Genomic DNA, 14,364 nt, shown 5'->3' with positions numbered 1-14,364 from the left:
TTATTCATATAGTTTGAAACACTAGAACAGACTGAAATTTTATAATTACCTATTTAGCTCAAGATAGATATGAACAGACAACAAATTTTTGGGTATTAATTCATATATAAATGATATGATGTGCATTTAACACAGCTAAGGCGTTTGAATACACTATCTTGTATTTAATACAGTTTTATTAAAGAATCGTGAGTTAGAATAACTACGAAATCTATATTTAATAAGTTAGAGAGTTTGCTTAACTCAAATAGAACACAAATAGAATACAAATTAAAGTTAACAGTCTTTACAAATATTTAAATGGAAGTGTTCAAATAAAGAACTTATAAGATAATTTATAAGTTTTAATTAGTTTCAGGCATTTATAAGTTTTAATTAGTTTTAGGCATTTATAAGTTTTAATTAGATTCAGGCTTACCTATTAGGCAATATTATCAGGAGAATCTTCCATAAAGTGAAGATCACATGGCTGAAAAAGAATGAAGCTCAAATACAACGTTAGCACAAAACGCATCTGAACAACATAGGTAGAAGCCTCTCTCGTCGATATTATCATTTGGTGCCGCTCGTTTGTTTTTATGTTGCCAAGTTTCATTATGCAAAAGGTGATACTAATTTATTCTAAAAATAAAGGTCCTTCTAATATTGATACTCAAGACTTAAAATTCTGCAACACAACGAATTATATTTAAAATTAGCTTCGAATTTAAAATTGTCTTGTGAGGACTGTATGCTTTTAAATAACAGCATGCAGAGATTGCTTTGTTAAATGTTAGATATAACTCTTCCTTTAAAATTAATACCTACGATTCTTCTCACTTTAAAATTATTTGGAGAATTTATCGCAATGTTTTTAAAACTGAAAATAAATAACTTTTGTTAAAGAATTATACTTCTGTGTTATAGTAATGCTTGATCTACTATGGTCTCGGATATTATGCTGGCTTTACTTAAAAACACGTGTAAATAATGTAATGTCGGATAAATGCGTCTATCAGCAAACAAGCGAAATCTGCAAAGAAATTTTACTACTAAAGTGGTGAAATACGTGTGCGAGACGATATTTAGAGAAGGAAAGTAAATTGTAAATTAAAAAAAGTAAATGAAAAAAGGCAATGCAAAAATAAATTAAACTTTAAAAGGTAAATTAAAATAATTAATTTAAAATTAATATAAAGGACAATTTAAAATTAAAAAAATAAAATTAATCTCTGCAATGCAAAAGTAAATTGAAAAAATTATTGAAAGTAAATTGCAAACTACTGGCGTTGCAAGCTTAGATAAGGACTTGAAGTTCAAAATATGAATTACATTAAAACTCTGCGATTATCCGCAGTAAAGTATTTAATTTCTGTCATTAAAAAATGAAGAAAGTGTGAACATGAGGATTCGTCGCACTGTGGAAAGACTAAAGATTTCGCATCTAAATTTGTAGAGCCATTAGGAATTTTTTTAAAACAGGAGAGATGAAAAATGAGCAATGCTCTCGCCAGAACTCGAACCACAGATCTCTCGAATACGTGTCGAGTGTGCTGAGCACTACACCACGAAGGCATGCTAAAAAATACTCCTCCTTTTAAAGGGCGACTGGGGTTTTAGGAGACCCAATCGCCAAATCCTGGTGGTGAAGAATTATTATTCACCACCTTTTAGTTCGGACGCCACTGTATACAGACATTAGGATTTTTTTGAAAATAGGAGAGATGAAAAATGAGCAATGCCTTCGCCATGACCCGAACCTGGGACTCTCGAATAAGCGTCGAGTGTGCTGACCACTACACCACGAAGGCATGCTAAGAAGGCGGGAGAAATACCTTATAAAGTTATCATAGCCATATTTCATAGGTTTCGCCTGCTAGGTGGGCTGGGGGGCCAGTGCTTAGAACTAACTAACTAACCTTAAAAAATTATCAAATTTTTAACATACTTAGTCCTGAATGAACAGTTTTTTATTTATTTTATATTGTGTTATAGTTTCTTATGTTTATTTTATATATGCCGAAGGTCACTTAAAGTTCAAAGTTTTACCGTAAAACTATTCGTTAAAATTTTGAAGCGTTTAATAGCGCATTTTCGGTGTCAATGAAATAATTTTTGTTTCGGTGGAGAAAATTTTCAATTTTGGAAGACATGTTTAATAACACCCAACAATTAACTTAAATCTCATTTGCCAGGATATTTTTTTATCTTTACTCTCTCATCTTTTATAATATCTGACATAATGTATCTATAAGTATTACCTCTGCATTCGTAGAATAACGTAAGAGATATAATACACTATGGTAGGTGCCGGCCAAGGTATCACTTTGAAAATAGCTTTAGCACATTTGTCAACATCTGACCCAAACTTCCGAGTGATTTTTTTTAAAATGTTTGAGACGCCCCCCGTTTGTAGCCCATCATCTTTACAAAACACTTAAGCCAAGTTGTTATTAGAAGCGGGGGAATTCAAAAAAGGGGGATCAGCAAGACGAATTGGCGAACCAGATACCCTCATTCGTTTCCCTCTGAAAAAGCGGTTTCTTTGATGTCGTCGGCAACTCTAAAGCCATCTGAAGATGTGCCACTAGAGTATTGGATATTAATGTTGGTTAATTATATATAGATATGTCTTCCCCCTTGTAGTGTTTTCGTTCGATTTCATGTTCGTGCGTTTGTTGGTTCGTCTCTTTCCTTGGTAATCCGTTCTAGCATGCTTTCGATGTAAGAATGTCATTTCTGTGGTCCGTAATGGTCTGTTCAGAAGTAATTGCGATAATTAGCTCTGTCTGATGAATATTTTATGGATAAGGATTCTAAAAATAATAGTCTAAAAAATTCTGAAAGGTTTCAGATTTTAAATTACGTGCAAAGGGGCGGTTTTTTTTTTTTTTTTTTTAACATTTTGTGTGTTATTTTTATTTATTCAATATCATGTTCTTCGCACTTAAACCATAAAATTCAGTTCAACAGCAATATCGCAAAATAATTTTAAATTGAACATATCTTTAGAATTTCCGATACGCAATCTCACGCGCTGGAGATAAAAATGTTTTTCCTGTACAAGGTTGCCATGGCTCGCTTTGAAATCGTTTAGTTTTTTAATCAAAAATTCGTTGAAGAGTTACAAAATATGAAATCGATAATGAAACAAATTTCAAATTTAAATTCCTTCCACATGCCCATATTCTGTGGAAAATTACGTTAGTCAAATTTTGATGGCTCTAGCTACCGTTGTTTTATTACAATGCGAGAAACATACATACATTTATGCAGATTTTTCATTATTTAATTTCTTCTGATATAATACAGGGCGATAATTTGGTGGCAACGCTTTGAAAAGGGATATAGCCTTTGAAAAGTTTCACCGCAAAATCGCAAAACGAAAACAGTAGTCCTTCAGGGCAAATTGCCCCTTTGGACTAATAATATTGCAAACGATACGTTATTTCCAACTATGTTGTACATGAAAGTTTGCTTTAATTGAATTGAAATTGTGTTGTACATATATTGTCATAAATGTAGTATAACTTTATTCTCCGTTGAAGTGTTATATCACACAAATGTCTTTGTAATGTCACATGTTTTTTCAAAACGATTAAAATGCAATTTGTAATGTTTCCGCACACAACTCTGACATAATGCAATGACAACCTCACATAACAGTACTCCGACAACAAGTGAACTGTTTAGCACATTTACGAAGTTGTATAGGTGGCATCAGTAGTCAAAAACGCCAGCGCCACCTACATATTTCATTAAAATCAATCTTTCTTTTCAAACATGCATTTTACAAGGTGCTTCCATATTTTTGTCCACCCACTGTAATTTTAGTTGCCTGTGCCAAAGGACAATAATAATAATAAATTCTCATTTCCTTTTTATAAATTTGTTTATTTCTTAATTTTATCTATTTTTTAATTTATCAAAAGTAATTTCGATAAATGGTAATATTGAAAATATTTCACTTTCATATTTGATTCGATTTTTCAGTGAAACAGCACAGAGTTTGTTTTATTAATCAAGGGCAATAAGCCATTCTCTATAATTTTCATGCATTCAACAAAAGTAAATAAATAAAGAAAGAATGGTTTAGCTGAGATAAGAACTTCATATTGCAGTCTAACACATCAAAAAAGAAGTTACCATTAACAAATTTAAATAAATAAACTAATTAAATTAGTAAGAAAAATCTGAAAGGGTTCAGATTTAAACGGGCGCCCAAAAGGGTTTTTTAAGGTTTTTCTATGCTCTCGCTGAGTTCGCAGTCTACCAGCCTGCTGCTGCACTCACTCCTGCGAACCCATTTCTTTCCGTCTTTTTAGCTTTATTAATTCAGCATAATTTTCTTTCCACTTACGCCATACACAATTCAACAGGGAAATTACAAAAATTTCAAAATAAGCATGTGTTTAGAATTTCCGATGAACTGTCAAACGTTGGCATACATTTTTCTATTTTCTTATGCCTTTATGAATTTGTTACCTTATTTAAAACATCTGTAGTTATTTACTTACTTCATTTTACAAATTATTATACGAGTATATTAATAAGAGGTTGGATATTTTTCAAATAACATTAAAAGTTAATCATTCGATTATATTTGTACTTTAAAACTATTTTAGTTTCTACTGCAGATATTTGTGTAAGTATAAAAATGTACTGAAGTTCAAAATATTTATTTACAGCTTTGAGTAATGCATATGATAAAGCTTTTATTTAAAATAAAGAATATTGATCTACGTGATTCATGAATCTTTTTTCAGAAATTCAGAAATTTTTCTGCTTTACATCGCATATTCATAAATTAATATAGTCTAAGTGCAGATAAATTTTAGAGACTTAATTGAGAATGAATCCGTGCTATACTTGGAAATTTCTAAGTATAGATTTCTTAGATTTATGTTATAAAATAATAAATAAATATAATCTTAGATAGATTAGATGTAAATCTTAGATATATTAGATTAATCTTAGACATATTTATATTCCGCCAGCGAAATCAAGCATGTTGTGTTCATTTATTAAGTAATTCTGCTGAAACCACAAAAATAAATAAATAAATAAAATAAAATAAATAAAATTTAAGTTACGGAAATCTGCACTATCCCGTAAACGAAATTTTATTATTATTTCAATTCCGGAATTATATAAATATGATAAGCATTCAAATATTGCTATATATAGCGAAAACATTTCGTAATAATTTTTATGAATTAAAATATTATCAAATGTTTCTTTATTCTTTGGTACTCAAATGCCTAATCTCCAGAACACTCTTAGAGCATATGCAAACATTATTAGTTTCGTGTTTTCATTACACAAGATGAGAATTACGAAAACTCGCTTGCAGTCCACCTGTACGGCTACCGTCAAGCGAATTTAAGTTTTTACACTTAGAAGTCCACATATTAGCTATCATTCTCTATTTCTGCTTTTGAAACACAATTTTTGTTCTAATTATTATACTTCTGATACCTTATTGCAATTTAATGGATGTACTTAAGATTCAAGTAAGCTTTCAAAGGAATTATACGCAGCTGCTATTATGTTTTCAAAGGAAGAATGCAGCTTATGACGCTTTAGCTTGTAATTGAAAGTCGATAGCACTTTCTATTACCAGGTAAAGCATCATTAGAAGCTATTACAATTAAAAACAAAACGAAACTTTTACACGCATAAAACCCACTAAAACCAAACTGAAAAACTTTCCGACACTCTTCTCTTTCTTTTCCTGAACAATTTCCCGCCGTAAATCCGGCTGCTTAATCATTTACACCCCACCGCCGTAGCAAAGTTTTCCCCAAGCGCCCTGGGCCTCTATACATTAATCATCATTGCACCCCCTTCTTCTCGGGCCTCATTGGCCAAAACAAGAGCGCGCTAGAACAAAAAACAACTAACAACCTGTTCCGCAAACATGCTGTCACAGAGACGGAGCTTTTAGTAGCCATGAAAGCCCTGCTACGGGTCAGCCCCGGGGCAATTCGATTAGCCCTAGAGATGGTGTACTTAAAGGTAGAGTGAGTCTCGCGCCCCCGCTGCAGGGGCCATTAATCGCATCGGAGCGCGTAAGCCGGCAGTTGGCAGGCAGTCCACGTGTTGATTAAAGTTTCAGAGGGCTCGAATTACGTCCTGCAGTGGAGTTTTATTCCATGCACTGTTTTTCTCGTGTTGTTACTCTGTTTTTACGTCTGGTAGACGAGAACATTGTAGGCACTCTCGCTTGTCAAATGCATAGGGTGGCATGTATTTTGAGACAAGTAAGGGAAGAAATTGAAGCGCTTTAAGAGCTCTCTTTCTTTTTATAGGACCTTCCACAGTTAACGGTCGAAAACTTTTCGAGAGTTTTTAATTTTATTTGAAATCGTATAACCTGATGACTGCTAATTTTTAATGAATAAGGTAACCGAATGCATTTTGCAGATCTAATCGCATTTTAATTTACTATATAATGCTATGAATCATAAATTCTTGAATGGATTACAATGGAAATTATTTCAATGATGTCAGGCACAAAGATCTCGTATATAATGACGACCCATTAAATGTTGGTCTGCTATTACGAAAATAAGTTTGAATATATAAACGCATAATTAGATTAAAAAAGAATGTATTCTGAATTCTGTATTTAGGTTACTGAATGCAAAAATTTCATTACGTAGATGTTTATTCAACATTTAGTATATGAAAATGTTTATTCTTTCTGAGTACTTTGGCATGTTTAGGTTTCGAGTTGATTAAGGGATTTTTAATCTTTTTAGTGTCCATATTATGGTGTTACTAGCTGAAGTACCTGGCGTTATCCAAGCTTTACGCAGAGTGAAGAGGCTTCATTTAAGAAGATGAAGGCAGTTTTTATGAAATCTCAAGTAGACGGTGATTTACCTCTTATTTTGGTTCAAGGTGAATTGGGAAAAATTTTAACAAGCTCTAATAAAACTGTAGAAAAGAATATAGAAACAACACAGCGCCATGTAACGGTTTTGGTAAGATCTGGTATTTGCTTTGTTATTGGTTATATTTGTTTTTCGGAAAATCACCGTCCCCTTTGCGGCGGATTTTTTTTCACCGTTTTCGAATCATTGACGAAAACTGCCAGATTCCGCTTTAAAGGTTATAAGATATTTCTCCCTCCTTCTTAGCATGCCTTCGGGGTGTAATGGTCACAACGCTCGGCGCGTATTCGAGAGGTCCGTGGCTCGAATCCCGGCGAGGGCATTGCTCATTTGTCACGTCTTCTGTTCCAAAAAATCCTAATGTTTCTACAAGGTTCTACACTGTTCTACACTGTACGTTCTAAAGAGTAAACGGACACCGCTCCACACAACAGTTTCAATAAGAACTGTTAACGGGAAAGTAACGACTGCGATGTGAACTTAACATGGGGTTGTCATTTGCAAACTGAAATTTAGTAAAAATATTACTGTTTTTTTTTTCTTTTTGAAAAAACAATTATATATATCTTGCTTAGCATGTATGACTTCCACTGACAGCGGGAGCAGAATAAGGGTGATGTGAACTTAAAAGGGGTGACCACAACGTTGTAATAAGCGCGCCCTGAGTACCGCCCCCGTGAAGGCGGTTTTCGAAGTATTATGTAGACTATGACATTCCTTTTGTTTTGAAGGTTAGGTGTGCAAATTCCATCAACAGCGGAATAAAACTTAAGATTTGTATGAATTACACGCATACAAACAAAGAAAGCCTCACCCTTATTTATATACAGAGAGAATTTTAATAAATTTAACTAGCGTAATTCCTAGAACCAGCTAGTATTTAATATTAACTAAAGTGAATCTGCCTTTATTAAATTGTTTAGTTTGTTATTTAACAACAGAATAAATTTGAAAGAAAAATTAAATTTTTTACGCTTTGCTTAAGTACAATACAATTCCGCATGAACGATAAACATATTTTAATTTGAGTAAGGGCTACGCATTTTTCTCAAATCTCTGAGTTTACATTTTCCCGAGTGCAATAGACTTCTTTTATGCCACTTATTTTCTGATTAAATTTCAAATATAACTATTTTATGCTTTTGTTGAGTGGCAACACAAAGCTTCGCTGAAACGCTGAATTCCCAACAATCGCTGAAATTTTAATCAAAACTTGATTAAATTTGCGCAAAATCTATCTACCTATGTATATGTATATATACAGAGAGAACATATGTGCACCCCGTGGAGTAATTTTTCGAAATCTTACGTAGACAATGACCTTCCTCTTTCTTTGAAGGTTTAGTGTGCCAAATTTAATCAAGATCAGAATAAAACTGTAGATTTGTATTAATTACAAACAGACGGATTCGCTTCTTTATTTACAACATATTTAGATAAAGCTTTAGAAGGGCTCCATTCCTTTATACTGATTAGTTTCAAATTTCTTATGACAATGGACAAAATTTTTAATTGAATTCTGGACTATTCCTTGGCAAAAGCAATATTTTTATATTAATATTAGTTGAAGAATTAGAAACATTTTTCTCTTTGTGACATGCTTGCATCATCCGGTTATCAGGTTTAATTTATTTTATTATGGAAAAGCACTCGAGGGCTAGACTAACATGCTGAAAAAAGTGGAAAAGCACTCAATGTTATACAAAATTATGAAAAAGCCATGCCCTCGAGTGCTTTTACATAATTTATGTATGCCCTTGAGTGTTTATGCATTTTTATCAGCATGTTAATCTCCTATTTAAAGCACAAGTCATATTTTTAAAAACACTGATATATTGTTCTTGTCTCATACTTCTTTTCAATTGTCTTGCCAAATTATTAGTTTTCCTAACACTCCAAACCACTACTGACGTTGAATACTTTACAGTCCACTGAATACGCTGTACTTCTTCTGGCCACATGGGACATCTTCTGGCCACATGGGACATCTTCTGGCCACATGGGACATCTGGACACATGTAAGCATATTTGTGATAATTCTTATGTAATGGAGACATCGATTCATCATTAAAACATATGGGGAAGCATAGCATATGTTATTAAAACATAAGTGCCTTGCCTTTCTTTAATAGGCTTTATAAAAAAATACGCAGAAATATTCAAAAATAAGATTTAAATTAAAATAAAAAGCAACAAAATTAATAATATTCATTCGAGTGCAATAAAATGTCAGTGAATGTTTTACTGACTACATTCTATTATAGCTTATTCTTTAAGCTATTATAGAATGGAGTAATTCTTATTTCTGTTCTTTTGCAGCTTAAATATATCGCCTAAAGCTGGCCTTTTTTTCTGAGTTTTTAGAGTTACTAAATAAAATGCGCTTTATTTTCTCTGCACACATTTCCAAACTCATGGACGTTAATAGACCTTTTTTAAGCTGTTGGAAGTTCTTCTTATCCAGTTTTTAAGTTGTTGTTGAAATTTTTAAACTGGTGAAGTTCTTACTACCCTGTAGAATCATCCCATAAGTAATGCGCAATTTTATACTTCTTTTACTTTTCAAATTCAGGTAAACAAAGTCCTTTTTTAAATCTAAAATATACACTCCTATGTCTTTTGCTAGTTTTTAACTTTTAATAGTTGGATAAGATTTTTTTCCGCCAGAGTTTACATGAAGTCCTCGCCCGAGCTCTTCGATTCTAGCAAGAGGTTTGTCTTCTGGAAGTCGGAATTTTTAGAATTATCAATGACACTGGCTTACGCTAATTATCCGATTATCATATACTGCATAAATATTTCTATTAATAAACATTTAATAGAGCGCATTATGTGAAGTACTTGTACGTCGAAAATATGCTCCTTTGTCACAGATTATCATAATAATAACGTAGAAAAACGATAATACGTGAAATAGACTGTATCAAACGAATATTATTGGAAGATATTATGAAATCAAATTTTTAATATTTAGATGCTAGTCTACGTTTATATCCGTGAACGGATATAAGCATACATATGTCTAAATACACGCATATAAATATTACATACACGCAAATAAAATTGAATGCGTTTTGAAATCTGTGTGATTCTGGGTCTAACTTTCGGCTAACATGGCTTATTTTGTATAGCATATAAAATACTGATACGCTTAAATGCTCAGTATTTTATTTATATAACCGTAAAAACGTATTGCTCTTGCCAATTTTGGTAAAAATATTTGCTGATCTCTAATCATTCATATATCAAATAAAGAGCGTGGAACAATTTCGACGTTTTACAAATACTGTCGCGATATGTCTGCCTCTTTTCCGCATACCTTCATGGTGTAAATGGAAGCACATTCGACGTGTATTTGGGAGATCCGGAGTTCGAATCCCGGCGAGGGCATTGTACGTTTATTCATGTCTCTAGCATAAAAAATCCTACCCACACTATAACTGGCACCCAAACAAAAGGTGGTGGACAATAATTCGGCACCACCAGGATCTGGCGATTACCCTTTAAAAGGGGAGTATATAAGGTATTTTTTCTATCTTTTCTGCTTGCCTTTTTGGTGAAAATGGGAGCACACTCGATGCGTATTCAGGAGGTCCGTGGTTCGAATCCCAGCGAGGAAACTGCACATTTTTCACATTTACAGCATCAAAAATCCTAATGACTGTACAATGCAAATTGTCTAGTAAATTTATTTCTTTAAAAAAAAAAAAAAAAAAAAAAAAAAACTTAGCTTGTTTTTTATTTTTGCAAAAAAAAAAAAAAAAAAAAAAAAAAAACGGAAGCTATTCTTTATGTTAAATTTTACTTTTAATTTTAAAATTTCAACATTTATCACAGAATAATCACATTAACTACATTAATTTTTATCACAATTGTTTTTTATTTTTGCAAAAAAAAAAAAAAAAAAAAAAAAAAAAAAACGGAAGCTATTCTTTATGTTAAATTTTACTTTTAATTTTAAAATTTCAACATTTATCACAGAATAATCACATTAACTACATTAATTTTTATCACAATTGCAACTTTTACGAAAGGTTTTTTTTTTTTTATTTTTTTATTTTTTATTTATTTGAGATTCGTCAATGAAGACGATGCAAACAAAAACTAATTTTCCTAACTAATTAAACTAATTTTTGTATAGTTTAACCGTAAGTATAGTTTATCAAGCAGAAAGTTTGAGAAAAATGGATGCTATAATGGATTTTGTTTTTAGTATATCTTACTTCTAGACTTTATTCAGTGTTTTGTTGTTGTCTTGACCATGTATTTCATGGAAGAATGGTTGCCAGGGCATTAAAGAGGTTGGACCTCTTCTACCCTAATTTTGAGGGCGAGCACTCCGCGGGGTAGTTCGGGGGTCTCCCACCTCTCTCCCCTACTACCAAATTACCATGGAGGTAAGAAAGGAAGGAGTGGCCAACCGGCACTAGAAATGAAGCACTGCTTCGAAGCTTCGGTCACCAGATGGGGTGTTCTTTGTTTACATTCAGAAGCTCGCTTGACAGTGTTCTGATAGTATTTCGACACACGACAGTTCCATACAAATCGAAAAAGGGACACTTTCGCATGAAAGAAACATTCATAGTGTGATGGATAATAGCAATTTGTATAGTTTAGTGACATTTACGCAAAAATCACATCTTGGTTATTTTTCAATAACTAACAGCGATTTTGATTATGAATTTGTTTCATAAAATTCTAAACTGTTGAACTACAAAAATATAGATTTTAACAAAAATGTTATGCTTAAAGAATGAAAAATACCTTACGGTACTTTAAAATTGTATACGTCTTTCGATACCCTTGATAGAGTATTCGCTACTTTTATTTTATGTTCCAAACGCCGAAATGTTTTAAATAAAATAAATTTTTTTCACATCCATATATTATTGTAACATGTACCTTTTAAAATTTTTTAGAGGAGAGGCTTTACTGTTGCTCATTTTTAACTCATCGTTTTAATTTTATATATCTGAAAAATAATCACTTTGGGCTTACGCGTTTTACTTATTTGGGTTAATTAAAATTAAAATCCTTATTTTATTCCCTTTCAGAAATGTTCATATTTAAAGTATTTCGCTAATTTCTAATAATTCTCTAATTTAAAATGAACCGAATAGAGCATTAATTATAAATTGACTTATATTTTTCGATTTAAAAGATGCCTCAGAAGCCAAAAAATCATGTCATATTTAAGAAAGAATTTTAGAAAGAAGTTCTATAAAGAGAAAAGAAATAATGCATAATTTTAATATTAATAATACAATAAATTTTGATCTTAATTTTTGTACCTTAACCGAATCAAATCGAATTACCTTAACTTTTTTTTCCTAATGTAATTAACGAAAACTTGCGAAAATATTTCATTCAAATTAGACCATTCTGAGAAAACTATTCTGTGAAAAGTATAGCATTTAATTCCGTTCAGAATGAAATGTTGTTTAAAAATATGTTGTTTTCACATACTTAGGAGTCTGAAGTGTTGTAGAAAGAGAAAATATATACATTTATATGTATATTTACGAAGTAATTACAAAATATTTACATCCGATCTCGTCAAAACCCATTGAACGTAATGGTAAATGACTCAGTGTTTTGGTCACCACGTAGGGATCACCAGTGCTACAGAGCAGGGTACGGGAGAAACTTGTTTAGGGCTACTCCATCTTACTTCCTACCTCCATGCAAATTACAAGTGAGGACTTTCGTCTCTCCATATATTTAGGGTGCTACATGCCACGAAGACTTTTACAAACATCCATACCTTCTTCGGATTGGAATCGGGCCCTCCGGTATCGGCGTCGAGTGTGCTACCGTTACACCACGAAGGCATGCTGAAGGGAGGGAGAAAATACCTTATACAGTCTCCCCTTTTAAAGGGCGAGTGGGGATTAGAGGACCAAATCCTGGTTGCGACGAATTATTGTCCACTACATTTTGCTTCTGGCGCCACTGCAGGCTCGTTAGATTATTAATGAAAAATGAATAATAACCTCGCCGGGATTCGAAACTGGACCTCTAGAATACGCTTCGAGTGTGTTGCTTTTACATCACGAAGCATGCTGAAAGGAAGAAGAAAATACCTTATAATTTATGCAAAGAATTTTTTACGAGTTTCAAAGTAAGATTATTCTCTCACTTAATATTTTATGAGACTTCGATATCAGTTTTGGAAGTGTCAAAATGCATGGAAAATCGTTTCCGTTAATGTTAATATCCATATTCTCCAGGACTCGAATATGCGCGCAAAGCTATGACAGCCAGCTCTTTGTATAGCTTAACCATGCTTTGTACAGTTTATCCCGCGGCAGCTGAGATTTTGGGAAAATGGATCCTAAAATGGACATTTTTCTGGTATTTCTCACTTCTAGATTTTATTCAGTGTTCTCAGCATACATTAAAACACTTCTGTATTTATTTTATGCTTAAAGCAGAGATGATTTTAGATTCATGTATGCGAAGAATTATCTACGAGCTTCAAAGAAGGTTTTTTATCACACTTAATTTTTGATGAGATATCGATATTAGTTTCGGAGTTGTCAAAGTACATGAACAATCAATTCCGTTAATACTAATTACCATATTTCTGTTTACTTTATTATGTTTACTTGTAATTGCTTCAAATGTTCTATATTCTTTTGATTCTCACACTTTTGTATTCGCTTTTATGTTATCGCTAATGAACTAAGAATTTTTCTTCAAGACTCTGTATCTTGTTTTCACTGCGAGGTAAAGACATAATAGGAGAAAGATGTTTTACGCCTCTATCTCGCTTAATACTTGGTGCACATTCTGTTGAATGTATATCAATCCTGTGCAGAATCATTATATCATAATTTAAATTAATATAATTCTTGAGAATAAAGAATGCAAAAAAATGAATTAATTACCTAAATGAAAATTGTCTCGTAAGTCGCAATAACTAACATAGTCAAATTCGATGAGACTCTGGCCTTCGCTTATCTCTTTTAAATGCCATACTACTTATAATTTTATATGCATACTATTTACATCATTTATTTTTTATATAAACTTATATATTTTTTTCAAATGTCTAAAAATTAACCTTTTGTTGATCATCAACAAACTCAATTCGCATTCCAGTTACATACCGCAGTGAGTGCAAACGAATACAAATCTCATTACAAATTTACGACAAAAATCCCGTGTATTTGGGAAGAAAGAATTGTTTAATCTCGCAATCGCCAAAGGGTTAAAAAATATTGGAAAGAGGAAGGAAGCATGAACGTGCCACTGAAACGAATCATAAAACGTGTGTGTGTGATTATGGCAAAGCCTCGAGGGCTATCTGCCTAAAGGTGGGATGCCTTCGTGGAGGACTTTCTAAGGGAAACTGGCTCGTATACACGTTACACATGGGGAAAACCACGAAAACGCCCATGCAGCCAGTCCGTTCGCGGAATTCGAACCTCGGACCGAACTACCAGTGTTCAGCGACTTTACCGCTCGGCCGCTGGTGGGCCCC

The 14,364-nt window shown here is 32.7% G+C and overlaps 1 non-coding gene across 1 annotated transcript; it reads right to left on the bottom strand.

Annotated features, from left to right (window-relative positions):
• Positions 1-1,718: 1,718 nt before the first annotated feature.
• On the bottom strand, positions 1,719-1,790 carry TRNAK-CUU (transfer RNA lysine (anticodon CUU)). Its single transcript has one exon. It is a non-coding gene; the product is annotated as a tRNA-Lys (tRNA).
• Between the last annotated feature and the right edge of the window lie 12,574 nt (positions 1,791-14,364).

This window comes from Stegodyphus dumicola, chromosome 2 (genome assembly GCF_044657685.1).
Source record: "Stegodyphus dumicola isolate Sdum_Otavi_A_Nest chromosome 2, ASM4465768v1".
In the NCBI taxonomy this organism is placed as follows: Eukaryota; Metazoa; Arthropoda; class Arachnida; order Araneae; family Eresidae; genus Stegodyphus; species Stegodyphus dumicola.
Note: the sequence above shows the minus strand (reverse complement) of the source record. Positions and strands in the feature narration are given on the sequence as shown.